The sequence below is a fragment of the Falco peregrinus genome, chromosome 11 (genome assembly GCF_023634155.1).
Source record: "Falco peregrinus isolate bFalPer1 chromosome 11, bFalPer1.pri, whole genome shotgun sequence".
NCBI lineage: Eukaryota > Metazoa > Chordata > Aves > Falconiformes > Falconidae > Falco > Falco peregrinus.
In genome coordinates, this window is record NC_073731.1 from 17,721,129 (window position 1) to 17,739,721 (window position 18,593).

Genomic DNA, 18,593 nt, shown 5'->3' on the forward strand with positions numbered 1-18,593 from the left:
ACAGAATCAGCAATGGTCCTGTGTTTAAAAAATCAGTAAAGCTGGTTGGTGTGGAGGTACCTGCTGGGGTGTGGGAGAGGAGAAAATCACAAAAATACTGCTCCTAGAGATTTCCATACCACATGCATAGGAGCTGCTTTATGTAAAAGCAAAGAAAAAATGCCATCAGAAAGAAACACTGCTTTGTGGGCATCTTGCATGCAAATACATCTGTGCACACATCTGTGCTGGAATACAGACATAGATACAGATCATTAACATCTATTTTCTGAAGGTGATCCAAAGTATCAATCACCTGAATTAGTGCAGTAAAACCTGTCTTTTAATGAAACAAAAGTGAGACGTGAAAATAAAAGGTAACCTACTTTTAAATGTTTATAGAAGATAAAGGTTTAACCACAAGTCTTTCATCAAATGGAAGACAGTAGGAAAAAAAAGTTTAGAAAATGCCCTTTGGCTGCTCTTTACTGTGTGGTGAAACCTCACAGTATCTCACCTCATATACTATATGGGCCCTAAAGGCAGCTGGAAATGTTTAGAAATACGTCTATTTTGGTACATGGCTGCCTCTCTATCTGTTATATCCAGCAGTGTTTCAAGGAAGGGAGATATTTGCTTAAATGAAAAGCCCAGACCAAAGTGTGAGATGGTAAATGGTGCTCGAGGGTATACAGCAGTCTAAACGGTGCCCTCTGTTAAAAGAATCAGCCACCTGACTGCTCATTAGTTAGCAGTAAATAATGAGGAATAGCTTGAGGCAGGAGCTCAGAAGTGCAGATGTCCCAAAATATTCACCCAGTTTGTGGTGTCATGAGATCTATAGTGTCGTAAGGTAAAATACACTTAATCCCTCTTCTGAGTGAAGTAAAGCATTTTACAGTCTTTGTGGAGTCTAGTAATTTTGTATAATCTTTTCAGTGAGGATATCAGAAAAGGAAAAGCAAGGTCCGTGGGATCGGGCAGTGACTGTATTCTTTCCCCCTTCCCTGTCGTGTTGCACACCCAAAAGGCATTTAGCACTGTGTGGACACCCCTGGGAATTCCCCCATGGGGATGCCGCCCCCTCCTCCCTCTCAAAGGTAGTGGGTGATGTATTTTGAATTAGACTAATAAGAAATCTGAATTTCTCAGATGGCTCCTGTTGGTTTAACGGCAAGACCAGCATCTCAAACCAGAATTGCCCTGGAGGTGAAGTCTGGGTGAGGAGGGTGAGCAGTAGCAAGGCCGTGGGAAAAGTCCACTCAAATTTAACAGTGATGGTGCCATTGCAAAGAACTGCAGAAATGTAATAGGTTTGAGTAGAAATGAATGTAAAAGTCCATGGACAGTTTTAAAATAAAGACTGTATCTTTTTCTTTTAAGGCACATTTGTACCTCAGAGATTTCCTCTCTTAGAAAGTTCTATAAGAAGCAAGGCTGCTTTTCTTGGCTAAATTTTAGGTTGCTTTGGATTTTGGGTGCTGTCTAAGGTCAGAAGGTATTTGTCGTAGACTTCTTACAAGCATTTCAGTCACAAAGGAGCTTTGGTCCCATTGAAGTTTAATGAAACTTGGGCTCCTAAGTGTCTACATTTTACCTTTTTTGAGCATTCCTCTCACTTTTTTCTTTTTACCACAGGGTTGGGCACAGCTCCCCGGTTGTCTGAGGCCACATGAGGCGACAATCTTGGGGGGAAGATCAGAATAAAGACAAAAGTCAAGGTCTGCTCTCCATACCTAGCCTGATATAACACTCCCTGCTCTGGTGAGTAGGAGATACCTCTTGTCCCAGGTCTGTTCTGGCTTCTCTCCATCTCCTTGACCCTTTGGCAGTGCATCAGAGTTCAGCCTCAGGATCCAGTAGGTCTCACGCCATCTCATACCAGGTATCATCTTATGTCACCCTCTCCCTACAGCTCACAGCAGTACCTGCCTTGATGTTTCTTTGATGTGCAGCTTAGTCTTGTACCAGACAGCCCCTGTGAAGGTGTCTGCACAGGAAGGTACTCCAGGCAGACTCTGATGCCATGGCTGTTACACGCTTTTCAGTCACTGACTGCTGTAATTGCTGCCCTGGGAGGGTACTGGTTGAGGTCCCTGCCCTATTCACAGTAGGTTTCTTACCTTCTCCTTGCAGCAATCTGCCTCTACTTGTGGCCTAATTACTATGCTTTGCATGTTCATTATCTGAACCAAGATGCTGACATGAACCACCCTTTCCCCTGCCTTATTTACCTTTCAGCATGGTGTCAAATCCTCTTTGCTGCAAATGTTAAACATTTTTTCTCTGGTCTGGAAAATCAAACAAACACTGCTTGGGAGCCACCTAAATCCCATAACCAGGGGGTTTAACTTAGGAAGTCTTTGGTGTAGGAAGAGCTTAAAAATGTGGGCCAAGGCTGCAAGTCCAGGTTCTTTCTTTTGTTCCTGTATGCCTCTCATCGGTCTTGGCGTGTATGCCAAAGGCAGAGGGGATGTTCACAGACAGATGGGGAGCTGGACAGTAATGAGAAAGCATGCAGAAAGGAGGATGGATGCCACTGCTGAGGGTGCCAGAAAGGGCTAAATCCAGCTGTGTCCCCCCCATCTGTGCTGGGCTGGAGCCACCCTCCCTCTTGGCCTTTTCTCCCCTGCTGATTCTGGGGTGCAATTCCCGTCTTGGGTCCTGCGTGTGCTCAAAAGATTTTGTCTGCCCTGGGGGTCCAAACTCAAAGGTAAAGGAGATCTCCACCAAATGACCTCTGAATGGCAACAGCCCAGGAAAAGCTGCCATGTGACTGCTCTGGGGATTTTAATCTGTGAGACAACTGATCTAGCACTTTTTATGACCATTAAGATTTCATATTCTCTGTTTCTTTCTCTGTCATGCATTGAAACATATAGAAATTTAAAAAGAAAGTGCAAGTGCAAAGAGAAGCGGGAAATCCAACCTCAATAAACTCTCCATAAAATCCACAAATTAAGGGCAAGTACATCATGAAAGCATATTAGTCAGAAAGCTATAAATTCTAGCAAATTGATTGTCATATATAATCAAAACCATACTATAATATATAATAAGTTGAAATAAATACCACAAACCAACCTCAGGCTGTAAATGTTTAAGATTAGCCCTTCATACCACATATACCTGAGGTATAAATAAAGAAAGCAGGAAGGCTTAAAAAAAAAAAAAAAAAAAAAGAGGTGTGTGTCCTAAAAATGGGGATTGAAATGAAAATGCAGTCCTTTGCACTACACTTAGAAATGGACTGCAAGTCACTGGAGAGCTCGAAAGGTTTTCACAGTATAGATGTATTCTCATGCACCGCTTAACAGTGACCTTCTTGAGCTGAACCCATAGAGAAGCCTCTAGTGATGGTCCTCAAAAAGGCTGTCCTACTCAGTGTGTGCGGAGGTGACAAATGCAGCGAGTGCCTGTGATACAAGGTTTGCCTTAAGCAGCCAGCGTGGTGATACCTTGACTTTATTGGGAGCAGTTGGAGACCATCAGCTGGGACTGCAGGAGCCCCACGGGCTGCAGTATGGCTCTGGCCATGTCCCAGGCCTGCCTGTGCTCCCTGGGTGCCCTTTTTACCCACAGCAAGCTGCACACTATCTGGGGCACCTCAGTTGAGGGTGACCCCATTCACAGTGATGGGACACCTCCAGGAGCTACCTCTGATGCTCACCAGGACCTGCTAAATGCTGATGGGCTGATGCGTTTCAGATCACTTGTCAAATTACTGTGTACACTCTTTTAAAGCAAAATACTTATTTTAACCTTCAAAGTTAACATATGGATCTAGTAGCCCAAAGCTAGCAGGAGCCTGTATTTAATCTAACAGTGTGCAATTGTTTCTATGTGTAATCTGACATGACCTGACCAGGATTCTCAGTGCCCAGGCTAGAAGCCCGTTTCTTCTTTGTTTAGTGTATATTCAGTACCAGTTGCCTAAGGTGCCTTCCTGTCTGCATTATTAATGTGATATAGACCTATGGTTTCCAGTATCATGTATACGTGGAATTTCTTTTCTTGGATCCTGAGCAATCTGTATCTAATCCTTCAGCAGGAAAGCTCTTTAAAAGTCACAGCATTGGACCTTCTGTTTGAAACCCTTTAGCTTGAAACAACGAAAAATACATGATGTCGTAACCTACACCACTGTCTCCCAGCTGGAGGAGCATCTGCATTATAAGGACACTTCTGACTTAGCCAGCAATTAATTATGTCAAATGGGAGAGGCAACAGGTGAAATCATACTGACAAACTGACGGGGATGGCTGGCAGCAGGATAGGGCAACCTGCAGGATGACTGGTGGCAATGCCAGCCCTGGCCCCACATGGATGCCTCCCAGCCCGTCTGCCTGACTCCACACCAGGGCAAACGCTGAGCGGGAAGCAGAAGCCTCTGTCAGCCGGGGCTGCAGTTTGGCTGGCACAAGCAAAGGGATCGCTTGGGTGCGAGGCTGGTAAATGGGAGTGCGACCTCACCTGAGCTGGCTGCAGGCACCGCCTGCACCGCGCTCCCCGACACCTACCTGAACTATTAGGCGGTTTGCATTCACAAGGAGCCTGAATTGCACCATGTTTCCTTCTGTCAGTAACCACTGCCAAAGCCCTTCAGGTGAGGATAGACTTGAGAAGCACCCTGGAGCAGCCCGAAATTGGATACTTCCTTCCTGGCGGGATTCAAGCCCCGCTGTCAATAGCCTGTCGGTGCAAAAGGGAAGCGGCGATGTTTACAAAATTAACAAATGGACTTCAAGTTAAACACTGAGCAATTTGTGAGACAGCTTTTTTTTTTCCAAGTGTTGACCAGTCTCCTGAGATTACTTGCAGGTGAATGTTCTGTTATTCTTTCTGGACTGACTTATTCTAACATCATGTCATTTTTAATTGCTTTTCTTGAGAAAATATGCTTGCAGCTCCACCCTGTTATCCTCTGTAGAATGCTCTTGATCTTAACCTTTTCCCAAGGCCACATTCACCATTCCTAAATTACATGTACAGTTTTACTGACTTCAAATCAGTTACTGCAGTCAAGAATGCAAAGTTGTATTCTGGATATGGTATGTGCCCTATAGAATTACGCTCTGGGCTTGCATATAGTACAGGACTAAATGGCACAGGCTTTTATTGGGCACTGATCCTGCGAAGATGTACGTGCTGTACGTATTTTGAGCAGTCTCGCTGACTTCCCTGGGACCGCAAAAAGGAAGGAAAAGGTTCAACGCGTGCTTAAAGCCTCACAGAATGGGAATGTACAATGTTAAATCCTCCAGCAAGGGGAAGGAGAAGCTGTTATCGCAAAGCACCCTTCGGAAGGTGCAGTGCAGAAGGTGGTTTCCTATTTGTCAGCGTGTTGTCTGCTCCACTGCTTTGCTAGACCCTGATCCTCCCTCCAGCCACCACAAAACTGGACGGTCCCAGTGCTCACACACAGATGCTCACATCTCAGGGGGTCCCCGAGTGGGTACAAAGCCTTGGCAGGAGTGGGTCCCCTCTGCTTATCATCTCCACTAACCATTTGGGATGAAGCACATAAACAATGTGATGTTTTTAGCAAACCCAGCTATAGCTGGTGGACTGAAAGCGCATCACTTGTTTCAACAAGTAGCAAATGTGAAGCTGGAGGAGAGAGCAGGAAAGTATCCATAATTGGAATGAATATTACTACTCATCACCAAGCTAACAGGACTCCTTGCAATAGGATCAAAATAGCTATTTGTCAGGTATTTTGAAAAAAAAAAAGAGAGAGAGAAAAAAAAAAGAGGCAGGGTGGCGTGCTGCCAAGGCTTATGAGGAAGAAACTGTACTAATGCATTATTTTGGTCATACAATGTTTATCTCTTTTTTTTCCTTTTAGTCTGCACCATTAAATGTAAAAAGCAGATCTATCAGCATCTAGTGTTTCTTCAAAACACCATGTAGTGTCTAGAAAACTGAACTGTCAGACATGCTTGTCATGTACACATATTTTGTTATTAAATGTGTTTGGGCATGAGTTTTGGCAGGATTTCTTCACAACTATCCTGAACTTTTCTTGACACCTTTTAAGGCACATAATACATCTGCAACTCAGGGCTTGGTAAGCCCTTAACTCTTTAATTATGAGCCTAGAAACTCCCTTCCTAATTACTGCCCTATAAGCATCATGATCTAATTCTCATGCCAAAGTGCAGAAATTCACACTGCAGGTGCTTCGCTTTGTTTGGCTGCCTTTTGCTTTTTTTTTTTTTTTTTTTTTTTATTTTTACAGTGTCAGGAGAGTAGTGACTGCTCTGCATTCTTGTGTCAGTGTAATCCTGGAGTGGTTTGCAGTTTCTTGCCAGCTGACCTGGCTGATATCTAGCATTTGTCAATATTTTCTTGCATCTCTTCCTCCAACTAAGGACAATGCTCAGCTCTCACGCAGTGCACGCCATTTGGACCAGGTTTAACTGGAGAACCGATCGCCTCCTGTAAAGGATTAGGGTTTAGTACTGGCATTTATGTAGTACCAAGTCATGACAGAAACCTCTTTTAAAGTGAGTGGGACTCTTCTTAAGTACTGTAGGAAATAAAAGAACAAGACTTACATAGCTGATGTGTCTAACGCTATATAAATCCTGTTTTACCCTACAGGGAAACTGAACTGGAAACTGGCTCAGTGTCTTGCCAAGGGTCACAGAGGATATCGGTGCTGGAGGGCAAACAGACCCCGCCAACCCCAACTCTGTAGCCTCTGTGCAATCACTTTGAAAACTCCATTTCCTTCCATTGGACTGATTTTAAAGAGAATAACAAAACAGGGAATTCTGCTCTCTCTCTTACGGCCTGAGGGAGGAAGTCAAGAAAAAGTTTGTCTGATTTAATTAATTTAATAACAGAGGAATTACCTAGAAAGTTGTTTTTGTGAATTTTCTGTAGAGACTATAAATCATGCATGTATTTTATTAAATATTAAGTTAGAAAGCAAAAATACAGCCATCTACAAAAACCTGAAAGACACTTCCATCTTTCCAAAATATGAGCAAGTCCTACCAACTCATGCTGTACTTGTATGAATTTATACACACACAATTTTGTGTAAGTCTAAATACATTTCAGCAAGAACATTTTGCTTTCTTAGGCTCTATATGAAAATTATGTATTTCACTGTTAAATGTATTTCTGTTCCTTTTCATATTCATTCAGCACTTATGTATAAAATCGATCATCTTACTGAAAAAAAGGTTTCTGTTCTTCCTTAAATCTGGAGTTGCTAGCGCAGCCCCGTCAGCTGACAGCATCCTTCTGTAGTCTTTCAGAACACGTACAAATGGTGCAAGGTGTTAAGAGATGCAGGCCACGAGGCCAAGAAGCTTAATGATGGATTTATTATTGAAAAGTGTATGCGCTTTTCTGAAATCCTAGTTGAACTTCAGGCTCCTCTTAAAGTTGCTGTTTAAAGAACAGGGTTCAATACTGAAATAGGCTGTGCAATCTCCAGAGAGGAACCCAAAGGACCCTTCCTGGATAACAAATTGTGGAAAACTTCCAAATCAAGCTGTAAACTTTCTCTCTGGGTAAATAACAATCATCAAAACTGTGTAGCTGTTCCCTAGGTTTATACACTGAAAGAAAGAGAGCTTAAACTTCATAAAAATTCCAGACCCAAACAAATTCAAACTCTTAGATTAGTTCATACTTGGATTTGAATGTAATAATTTGGACTTGTTTCTATAGCCATACTGTTTCTGCAATAGAAGCTTGCTCATGGCTTTAGTTTTCCAGGGTGATAATTTGTGATAAAGCTTTCTGAGGTTGAAGAGCAGCACCACCTGGAATCTTGTTTTAAAAAAGCGAAGTACTTTCCTACCTTTTCCCATGCAGCTGAGTAATTACTTTAAGTTTGTCGTCTTTGTGTGAAATGGCATTGCTTCAAACTCTGTGCATGTCAAACAGCAGAAAGCTAGGAGAGTTTGAAAGGTTATCACTGTTTCTCTTCAAATTCCTGTGTACTGAAACCCTTTGGAGATGGCTGCCTACTGCAAATCATTGTTTGACAGCTTCACTCAACTTCAAGACTTGTCAACTCAGGGGGCAATCTGACAGCTCTCAGGCAATAAAGTAAACAAGGGATTTGGAGCGTCAGGGAAGGAATGCTTAAAATCATTCCTAATATTTCTCCTATTCATAACATGTCACCAAGCTGGTAAAGTTATGAAGGCAGCAAGTCTCGGCTTCTTGCGCATCCCAGGTGGCGTTTGCAGGGTGAGGGAAAGCTTGGGGGAACCCTGGCACCTGGCTTCCACCGAGTATCCACCAGATTTGTTCCACTGATGGTATTTCTGATAATGAAAACTCAAAGCATTCTTCTTCAGAGGGACTGTTTTTCACATACTTTATGTACCAGCCTGAATTAAAAGGTGATTCAGTATTGGTGGAAAGAGAGCCTCATATAATAGTTCTTCTTTAAAACCAAAGATGACCACATTATAGGTTTTCTGTGTAATAATGTAATAAGGGATATTTCTTTCACAGCAGCCAAGAAACCTGCAGACATTTTGGTTGCACAAATGCTCAGATGCTGAACCTGTAACGGTGCTGGAACCTGCTGAGGATTGGTCACGACATGGATCTGACCACCTATGTACCCGTTTGTGGACTTAGAACATATTTGCACGTGACCTAGCAGGTACTTATTCTGGAGCAGTCACTTCTATGGGGTCCTGGCTTTGTGGAAATTATCTGAGGCACCTTGGACTTTTTTTTGGAGGATGCTGAGCCCAGATTCTGATAATCTGGCTATACTAATGCATCGCCAATTGAATGCTCAAAATGATTAGCAGCTTTTAAGAATGTAATGTGGTTCTTTGGATATTTTCCTGTGTATGATTCTGTATTCCTATCAGGGAACAATTTGATACAAAACAAAGTATAGAAGATCTGACCTAATTTTTAGACAAGTGTGACTGTTCCTTGCACGTCTATTTTGAGAACTCCTGCTGCTAACACCCCTAGAGCTGACCCCTTTGTTAACTGCGTGGCATGTGCATGACAATAAATTACTTGTTGTCGTTACTGAAAATGACTAATGGCCTGTTAGCCTTTTAGAACGTTATTTAAAAGTCATTTTTCTAAAAGAAGAACTATATTTCCCTCTTGAGGTAATGTTTTTTTTTTTTTCTTCTTTTTAAATAACTCCATTAACTGTTGCTGCTCTGTGGTATTATAGGAGGTTTTCTAATTACAGTAGTTGCTATGCAGCAAACTTGCAGTTACAGCTAAATAGTCTTTTGATTCTTTTTCTCATAAGGACACCTAACTGGACACCCAGCTCATGTGAATCTCTGTAGCTGTGTTTTCAATGGATCTAATCTACTATAGACTAGATGTAACATTTAGGGGGAATGTTAAAGATCTTCATTTACTTCAGTATTACAACTCCATTCATTCACATTTTAAACTGAGCCCTGTACAAATGCACTTCAGCAGCCACTTGTGCTTGCTAAAAGATTAAAGGCTCTGAACCATGTGAAGAAAGGAAATCTTTATAGGTTGCTAGCTAATGGCTGTTTTCTTTACTGTTGGAGTCAGTGATTGAATTGTAATGGACTGGATTGACTCCAATACGGAAATTACAAAGAACAGGATCATTTTTTTGCAGATGAAAATTTCAGTCATTCTGGAAGTCAGATATACACCTCAAAATGCTGGATAGCAAGATATTTGAAACTCTGATTGGTCTTTTTAGCTTAATATTGCTTGCTTGCATGTCTGTCCTGTACTTTGCATTAGAAGCTTAATAGTTGCTATAAATGTAGTTGATTTGACATCGTGTGTGGAGATGTATGCAGCACCATGTAAACCAACTTGCCTTCCACCATGACAATATGGAATACTTGGGGTCTCCAGCTCACAATATATGTCAATATTTACTTGGTCAAGGGCTCACACTAATTTCATTGCTACCAACGTGCAAGTAAAAACTGATTAGAGGAGTAAAACTGCAGGCGTGTGTTCTTCTGCAGAGCTCCTAAGGCTTATCTAGCCTAAGCTGTATTCCCAGATTTATGTCTTTTGCCGATACTGTCATGACAAACTCAGACACATCATAGCTGCTCAGACTAAGTGGCGGAAGGGCAAAGGAAGTTTCCACTGCTAAAACTGCTCTTACTGTGCAAAGCTAGACAGAGAGTGATGGGAGTTAATCACTGAAACACGAATAGACAGGACTAGCTTGTCATAATAAGAAGCTATCAAATCACAGCTCTACTAAACTCTTCAATGTTTTATCATGAGCAGCTGTCAAACTCTTATAATTTCATGATTAATACATTACAAAGGGAGGAAATCACTCTACTGTTGCCTGTAGCATTTTTTTTAACTGGAAGTGGTATTGGTCATATTTTTTTAAAGTGAGCTACAACTCTGCATGTGCATAAATGTGTAAAAAAAAGCACAGAAAGGAGGAAATAATTCTCAGGACTGACTCCATGCGGGGGCGGGGGGGGGGGCTGCCCATACACCTGCCTTTCATCGTGCCCCTTGGATGGCAAAGAAGTAGGGCTGCAATCACTGTTAAAAACCTGTGTTAAGCTAGATAAACATCATTCAGTGCCTGCGCTGTATCTCCCCAAGGTAGCATCTGTGAATAGTGCCACTAGAAATAGCTTCAGTGTCATCTATTCCTGTGGAAAAAACAGAATGAAACAGTTACTGATGATTTCTACATAGCCAAATTTGGGAATGAAAGAATTTTATGATTGCTAGGTCTCTCCCATAGTGTTTTCACGTGAAGGGAAAAGTGTGGGCCATCCACTTTTCTGAGGAATACCTGGGGCTGCTGATGCAGTGTTACAAAAGTCATGGAGCACTCGAACCAAACCAGGTGAAGCAAGATGGCCATTAAATTACTTTAAACTCTGGCCACCAAGAAACTTCTGGGGTGTCCCCAAGAGGCCCCCGCTGTCCCTCCCTGGGCGGACTGGGAGCCAGAGACTCAAGGTGTTTGGAAAGTCCCTGGTTTTCATGTCTGGACTTTTCACTTGAACTAAAATTAATGCCCTTGAAACTTACTGCTAAACAACAGGTACAAGAGACTGCAATAACCACTGAGCTGCTCTTTGCCATAGCGGACTCCTGCCAGGACAGGGTTTCTATCTTTTGGGAGATATTTCAAACCAGCCTGCGGTCTGGGACGTTTTGGACTTGTGGCTCTGTGGATTGGCTTGGTTTTAAGACTGTTGGTGTTTGCTCTAAGTTTTTAAGAAATAATAATAATTTTAAAAACCTTTGAAGAAAAGAAAAGTACTGCCGGAGTCTATTTCTTTTGGAATTTCTAAAAAGGTTTCTGAGGAGGGCTCCTTCATGACAGTATAATTAAGCAATGAAACATGACAGCCAGTCATTTCAGGGTTATTATTGTATGCCTAAGGTGGCATTGCAGGCATGAGGCTGAAGGGCAAGTGGCTTTAATCACCCATTGAGTGCAATAATCCCTTTGATATGCACTGTCTGGAGAGACTTATCAAAAAGGAATTTAGGAACAATATTAAAAGGAACAAACTGGTGAATGCACTAGGCGTGAATATTAACATGGTTATAACATCACTGACAGACACTCAAAAAGGTCTATTTGTGTCAAATTTTCATTATTAAAGACACCCTGAAGGAATTGTTTTTAATAAGGAGCAAAATATTGCAAGGACTTCTTTGGTATTTTCGCTTTTTTTCTCCTTAAATATTTGCCTTATATACCTTAAGCATAGAACATATGGACTTTAAAGTGGATCAGCTCATCTGTGCAGTACAGCTGGATGAAATGCAGATGGCAGACAGTGATGCAGTGCCTGTCATCAGCAGGACAGTCCTACCATACAACCCGTTATTTGGTGATCCACAATCCTGGCTCACTTTGGTACCCTGGCCTCAAACCCTGCTCTCAAGGGAGGCATTTCTCCCAAAGGAGAAAGTTCCTTCATAGAGTGTGTGAAGATCAGTGGTGTGGTTTCAACATCTGCTTCAGCTAGTAGAGCTGGGAATTGAACTATGGTCCTCAATGGCCATACAGAGATAGATGCCAAATTGCCAAGATGCTCCATTGACCTAGTAAAATATTTTGATTGGTTTCAAAGGAAGGGCATAAAATGTGGTTATTTTCATATGAAATGGGTTATGGAAAGACATAATTTTTCAAAAAAACATAACTGTGTGAATTTTTTGAATGCAAAGTTTTGTGCTAATATGCCACTAAGTGGAGAAATCCAGTGCCAACATAAGTGTTGGTAACATGTTTGCTATATTTACAGGTCTGAAAATAGTCTCTTTTCCTTGGCCTCCTTTATACATATTAACACAGCAAAATAATCATCAAAATGTAAATATGAGATGAAAATATTTGCTATGACTCAAAATATAATTACTCTATGCTGTATAGAAAAGAGTGTTTTGCTGAATTGGCCCGTGTTTGACCTTCGCGTATTTTGTGCTGTATACAAAAAGCTGTGCCCTCTATTTGAAGCCTGCTTTGACTGTGTAATTACAATGCTCCAATTTCCATTTGGACAATCAGGGTTCTCCTGTCAGTCCATTTGAGTACACATGGGCTGAACAATTAAAATCTTCCTTTTTGGGTGCATGGGAGTTGTGAGGATTTTGTTTCGTTAAAGGAAGAAGGGGGGAAAAAAAGTAAACCTGAAAATGAAAACTGATGAGAGTTGAACCTTGTGTTTTGCTTTGTCTTTCAAGAATATTTATGGGAATGCAGCATAGCAGGGCTGTAGTCACTGGTTCCTTTCAAAGGAAAAAAATCTTAATACTAAACAAAATGTATTCTTTGAACAATATTGGAAGAATTAGACTTTAAAAAAAAATTCAACAAAATTCCCTCCAAAGAAAGGGTTAAAAAGAAATCCACTGAAGTTTCCCTGAGGACAGGATAGTCCAGTTTTGAAAAAAGTCATTGTTATGCTAGTAATAGGATATGCCTTAAGCTTGTTCTTAAGTCTTATTTTCTTTACTGCAGGTTGAGAAAGTTTCTCTCCATCGCGTTCCATGCAGTTGTTCTGGAAAGGAATGGCAAAGCTGTGCAAGGCTTCACAACGAAAAAAACCCTCTTCCTGTAAAGGCAAGACCCTGCCAAAATAAATAGGGACTGCAGCAAATGGTACAGATAGCCATTTCTTTTAAGCATGTTTGTTTTATACATATTATGAATATACATATATGATGTGTATGTATGTGTGTGTGTATTTACATGAATTTGCAAACGTAACAATATTTTCAAAAATATACTTTCTGGAGCCTGTGTAATCAGTGCAAACTTTCTTGCAAACTGGGCTCATAGCACAGCCTAACTCACTCACAAATTCATCTTGTAGAATCCCGAGATGAAGATTAACGTGCTGGGATACAAAAGCTAATTTCTTAATAACGTTGAAGTTACCGAAAGCAATGCAAGCTCTTGATGCCTGAAACAGCCAGATGAAAATGGCATGGTCTAGTGATTAGAAGGTTTTAGTAGGAAATAATACTTTTCTTGTCACTGGGCTGCATTGGCAGAAGGAGTGCAGCAGCTGGAACGCATATGCAGAGTGTTTACTGGAGCAACTCTTACACTTTCAGACAGAAGGAAATCCTGTGCAGGATTGGAAAGCGCAGAGAGCTGTCACCAGGGAATAGGCTGTCTGTGTGTCTCCATGAAATAAAAGCTGTGCGGACCGCAGCCCCTGCAGTGGGCACTTCCTGCCCCCTTCGCTGCAGTGGTTCAAGATTGCTTTTTCTTTCAGCCTTTTTTTTGGGTTGGTTTTTCTTTTTTTTTTTTTTGGAAGATATCAAATCTGTTGGTATTATCAACAGAAATGCTGATGAAGGTCAGGATTTACTTTGTATCAAACTTCAAAAATCTGATTAAGCATTGGAGTTTTTTGTTGCTGTTGGGGTTTTTGGGGGTTGGTTTTGGTTTGGTTTTTTTTTGTTTGGCAGATGGAGAACCTGGAAATTTTGCCATCTCTCAGGTTGCATAGATTGGTCTTTCTAGGCTAATAAGACATCTGATATTACTTGAGGTGTTTTTTTCAGTTTGGTGGGGGTTTTTTCCCCCAGAGCTGTGTAGGTTTCTAACTACTGTGAGTGCAGTTAAAGCAGTAGCAAATCGCAGCAACCAAAAGCTGCTAACACAGGGAGCATTTATTGTTTGCTGATGTTATAGCGATGACCAGTATCTGCTAATGAATAAGAAAACACGTTCATTATTCAAATAAGTTTTAAAAATCTGAAATTAATGATGTGTTTATGTGACAGATTTGTGGGAGGGATTTCAAATATAATCACCATCAATCTGGCTACAGCCAAAATAAATTTTATGAAAAGTAAAACAAACTTGCACAGACAAAGTAGGCCTTCGGGGGCTCATGCAATAATCTGTGCTCTCTTATTTAGCTGTGTATAATATTTCTGTTCATTTCTTATCCAGATAGAATCTCAGTATATATAACATTGCTGTTAAAGCTAAGAGTCAACACATGCCACTACCCAAAGAGGAGGGAAGAAAGAAATGAACGAGAGAAATGCATGCGTAAAAATTTTGTTTCAAATAAACAAACCATGCCCAGGTAACTATGTCAGGCAGGGTACAATTGTAAAGGCAAGCATTAAATATAACAGCTTTAATTCAGGGATGGTGACTTTTCACAGAAATACGTGACTATGTTGGGGCGTATGTTCTGGAAACCCCAGATGATGCTGTCACCACTAGTAAAATTACGACGAGGTTCAAACTTTTGGTGAAGTTCCCATGTATGTTCTCTCTTGTACTGAATGGAAGCGTCAGATTTAATCAGATGGAAAAGAGAGATGGGGCCCCAGTTTCAGAAGCACACCTATGCAGCACTTATGCAGGAGTAAAGTGGCCTGTGGCCCCCGTCAGCGCCATCTGCTCTGGCCCACGCCTGGTGGCGTGCGATGGATGGGGGAAGCCATGCTGGGGTTTGGGTGGTGGTGAACCAGGTTGGAAATGTTTCCTTGTGCCAAGGCACTGAAGCCTCCTGAGCACAGCAACTGACTCCCCATGGACCAGCTCCATTAATCACTATCATTGGTGCGGAAAGGCTTAAATTCCTACTTGCGTGTTCCAGTAAAAATGCATCGGTCATATTTGATTGTTTTCTTGACACTGTCTTGCAGATATGTTGTAAGGACATTTTTGCCTGAGAAAGGACTTTTGGGTCGAGCTGAATGCATGCCACCATCTTTCATTCACAAGTCCAAATGCACTACATACAGCTGCCAAAAAAAGCTGCTTTTGCATCCTTGTCCAGCTTCACTGTTCTCGTTATTGGTTTCCAGTCCGTGTAATGGGAGTATGTGGCTGTCATTCAAACAGATGAAAACCTTTGGCATTGAAAATATATCAAGGGGTGCCTGTTTTTTCAAGGAAATATACCCTTTCCTACTATTGCATGGTTTCTTGATCAGATAAAACCCATCTTGTGCTAACGTTTAAATTATATGCACTGCATTCTGACCCAACAATAACAAAATCAAACCCACTCATTGCCAAGTATCATAAGCTCTTAAAATACATTCAGACAGTGCGATGATATTAATAGGGAAGCAGATATCAGGTTTCGGCCGACAAAGCAAACCACACGGTGGAACATGAGAAGTACTGTGCTTACTGACTTCAGAGTAAAATGGAAGACAGAAGCCCTATCAAAAATTATACTAATAATATAATACTGTACATTTATATGGAGACTTGGCCTGGAATATCTCAAAGATGCTTCACAGAGACATTTTTTATCTTATCTCTCCATCTAGGTGGCTGAGGTAAAGAGGTTAAACAATTTGGACTCAGATTTCAGAAAAAGCATTTTCCAAGGTGTGTCTCAGCAAAGGCTCTTTAAGAAACCAAGTGGTCTTGCAGCAAAAAGATACAACCGTAGACTGGGAAATCACTAAACTCAACCAGAATTTGGTAAGATACTGGGCAGAAGTTCACTGTGTGCTTGGCCAAGTTCTTAGACTCTCTGTTAAGCATATATAATTATATTTAAGGGTATAAGGGGGTACTGGGATGGACTTTTGGTCTTATCAGCTGTGGCTGCCAGTGGAAGAGCTGGGAATAAAACCTGACTTGCAAGTTTATCTTTTTGAATTTGTAGTTATCATAGGTAAACGTGCATCCACAATACATAATTTGTTGACATATTGATAATTAATTTTTTAAAAGCTAGTGCAAAATGTTATTCATACATTATAATATGATTGCTGTCAAGGCTGAATGTTATTGTACTTATATATATTTACATCATGCCTGCTCTGAGGGGGAAGATAACTGAGTTCTATAATGTTTTAACCAAAAGAATGGTCTATGGAAACAAACTCATTCCAGCTCTCATAGCTGCATGGTGATTTCCGACAGCACAGTTGCAGTTGCGTCAGCGGCATCCCTGGCCATACCTATGATCTTGGAGGGCGTTCTGCAGCGGAGGGGATCTCAGTAAGGCATGGCTACAAATAATGTAATTGCTTTAATAGTAATAAGATAGAAATAGGAAGAGGAATATAGATAGCGAGAAAACCTTACATCCCTTTGGATGCCAGGGATCTGTGCTGCTTCTGTGCCACATCAGACAGACTCCAGGTAGACAGCCATGGCACGCTGCGCACAGTTCCCCTCCATGGGGAGGCTCAATCTCCCTCCCATACTGCTGCGCCTTTTATTTAGCGTAACAAAAAAACCCGCATTGCCTGTCTTGACAGGTAGGAGTGTTATCTCTTTGTCCAACAGAGCATATCCAGCTGCATGTACTGTTCATGGGTATCATTCCTGGATATGTGTTTACATTGGCCCAGCATATCTTTTGCCATTGTCGCGTACGTTGTCACTGTGGTCACTCCTACCAGTGTAAGGGTTACTAGTTCTAGTACATCTGGCATAGCTTGCCTGAGATTACTAACTTGCCAAAGGGAGTATCTTCTGCAAGGTTCCCAATACCGAAGGAAACTTCCTGACTATAGAACTGTAAACCAGTTCTCTTACTGATACAGTAGGATTTGCTTTCCTTTTCTTTGCCTGATGATGTTCATAGTCCTTTGCATACTCATCTTAATTTGCATAGGGGATACACAGGGGCTGATTAAGTGAGGATCCCTTGGCTCAGGATACATCAAATGAACCACAGTTTTCCATGAGCTGTCTGTGAGATAAAGATTATCATCTTTGTGTAGTTATGTCATGTTTTTTTATCCTGGGCATAATTTCTTCTTTTCTTTTTAGTTAACCTGTTGTAATACCAGACCTCAGCACATGGCCAGAGAGCCTTCTAACGGAAGGCAAACCAGTCTTGACTTTTGTGTTAAATTTGCAAGGTTATGCAATAGTATGTATTGTGGAGTCCAGAATTCTCTGCTTCCCGCAGGGTTTTTGTATGCTTATTGATAATAATTATTTAATAATCTAAATTATAAAAGCTTGAGTATTGGTACATTCACTGTGATTGCATGTTCATGATATGTCTTGGCCCAAACTCATGGAAAGAATGGAAGAATCATAGACAGTTTAAATATTAAGGAATGGTTGGTTCAGCTTTGGTAGTTGGAAGGCCATTGGTAAAGAGAGTAAGCTAATTTGTATACTAGTTAAAGCTGTCCAGCACAGGAGGTTTATGCATTACTGAAGAGTTAAGGAGTTCTTTGTGTAGAAACCAAAATCTTTCTCAAAGAATTTAAACTCATTTAGCTGATGTCTTCCATGGGTTATCAATATGCTGTCTTCAAGCGTTTTGATGTTCCTGGGAGCGTCTAAGATCCAGTCAAGACTCTAAAACCTGGAAGCCCAAATATTTATAATGGAAACAGAGTCTAGAACAAATTTCACTCTTGGTAACACTGTGTACCTGTAACCCCATAAAGGAAATAGAAAACTTTGTAAGATATTTGTCCTTGTGCCTTGTTTTGAGTTCTTTCTACTTAAGTGCTGCTGCTATTACGTAAACAGGAATTAAAACACAGGTTGTATAAATATGTTGCATTTGAAAAATTGAGTTAATTTGGTTCACTGTTGATGATTAAATGGCCTCACTGCTTGATATCCACTAACTGCACAGAACCAGCCACGGGTTTGCTTCTGAGCTATAGCAAGTTGAAGTATATTATGTATAATATCATTCTGATAGTACAGAAATTCAATATTTGTGTACATATTCTTTTCACAACAGGGTAAAGTACAGAGGGCACTGCTGATGGGAGGTGACCTCATGTCACATCATCTCTGCCTTTGCCCAGAACTATCTCCACAACAGGGTACTGTACTACAGAAGCAGCGTGACATGGTGGACTGATGTTCTAGACAAGCGAGTTTTGTGCACACAGACTATTTGTGCTTCATCTGATCAACAGTCTTTGCACACACTAGCAAGTAGTTTATGGCACTCCTGAGCTTTGCCGTCAGGACTGTCAGGCTTTGGCTAGTGTAAAGCAGTGTCCTTGCCATTTTCTGCCTGTCACTGGTTAAAGTTTCCTAAGGGTTAATATGCTTGCATTGCAAAATGTCTGCCTAGGGAGATGCAAACACAAGTGCCAACTTCTATGTCAGATCCCTTATTCTTCTGTGCATCTTTTGTTGGTGAAAGGTTGTTCTCAGCAATAAGAGAGAACTGTTT